This window comes from Nansenia antarctica (assembly GCF_963989245.1).
Source record: "Nansenia antarctica genome assembly, chromosome: 12".
In the NCBI taxonomy this organism is placed as follows: Eukaryota; Metazoa; Chordata; class Actinopteri; order Argentiniformes; family Microstomatidae; genus Nansenia; species Nansenia antarctica.
The window spans coordinates 334,792-336,301 of NC_137682.1; the positions used below are offsets into that span (position 1 = coordinate 334,792).

General features: G+C 50.5%; 1 long non-coding RNA gene across 1 annotated transcript; it reads left to right on the plus strand.

The window, feature by feature from the left end:
- The first annotated feature begins 543 nt into the window (after positions 1 to 543).
- On the plus strand, positions 544 to 1,510 carry LOC308168474. Its single transcript, XR_013937733.1, has 3 exons — positions 544 to 601; positions 1,067 to 1,228; positions 1,321 to 1,510. It is a non-coding gene; the product is annotated as an uncharacterized lncRNA (long non-coding RNA).

The window sequence follows — 1,510 nt, forward strand, 5'->3', positions numbered from 1 at the left end:
AAAAGCATGAAAACCCAATCTAAGATGTTGGTTGGTTTGGTTTGGAGTCAGAAACATTTAGAAACATTTCTATTCACGTTGGTCTGCTCAGCTCCCGTAAGCACCCGTTTCATCTAATGGGAAATGGACTGAGTCATTGGGCTGGCTAACTAAACATGCTATGCTAGTTTCATGTACATTTCCAAATAAAATAATTGCGACACATTCAACCACACAACTCCTTTGCTACTTTCAAAATCATGTTACAAAGAAAATGGCATCAACAATTTAAAATTGAGTAGTCGAGTAGTCACAGTGGTTTGAAGGTAGAATTCTTTGGCATTTCTGATGATGTTGATGGTTTGCTCATCCCTGCCCCCCCCCCCAGTCCTCAGAATGACCCTGTTTGGTGGAAACACAATAACCAACAAAAACTAAAGAAAACGTGGGTCCAAAAAGAGAAGTGTGGAGTGGGACTCTAGTGGCAGGAAAGGCAACAGGCATTATCAGGCGTTGAATGTGAGTCCTCCATCTGAACAACAATCTCTCTCTCTCTCTCCTATAGGCTCCTGCACCAATGGCCTTCCCCATGGCGACACAACAAGTGCCTATGTTTGGAATGGTGAGACAAACACACTCTATGTATGGAATGGTGAGACAAACACACTCTATGTATGGAATGGTGAGACAAACACACTCTATGTATGGAATGGTGAGACAAACACACTCTATGTATGGAATGGTGAGACAAACACACTCTATGTATGGAATGGTGAGACAGACACCTTCAGATGGACAGCTGGAACATCCACGTTGCACTTACACTACCTGTTCTTATTGTATGTCTCTCTCTCTCCTATCTTCCTGCCCTCCTTCCTTCCCTCCCTGCCTCCCTCCCTCCCTCCCTGCCTCCCTCCCTCGATCCCTCCCTCCCTCCCTGCCTCCCTCCCCCCTCCCTCCCTGCCTCCCTCCCTCGATCCCTCCCTCCCTCCATCCCTCCCTGCCTCCCTCCCTCCCCCCTCCATCCCTCCCTGCCTCCCTCCCTGCCTCCCTCCCTGCCTCCCTCCCTGCCTCCCCCCTCCCCCAGGTCCCTCCTCAGATGGGACAGATGGGACAGATGGGACAGATGGGACAGATGGGACAGATGGGAGGGGTTCAGGTGATGAGCGTCTCTCAGGCTCCTCAGATGATGTACAACCAGCCTGTCCTCAGACCCACCAACCCCTTCGCCCCGATGCCTGGAGCCCAGGTACACACACACACACACACACACACACACACACACACACGCGCGCGCGCACACACGTCACCATACCAACCCGACCTTCTCTCCCTCTCCAGATGCAGTTCATGTAGTCCCCATCGGGGGAAGCAGAGTGCCAAAAGTGACGGCAAAAAAGTACAGAGCGATCAAACCGAAAGAGAGGAACGAATGAAAGAAAGACAGATGGACGAAAGAAAAACAACGAACACCAAATACAAGAAGGGGAGAGGAAAATGGAAGGAGACAGGAGGATGAACCGGGGAAATG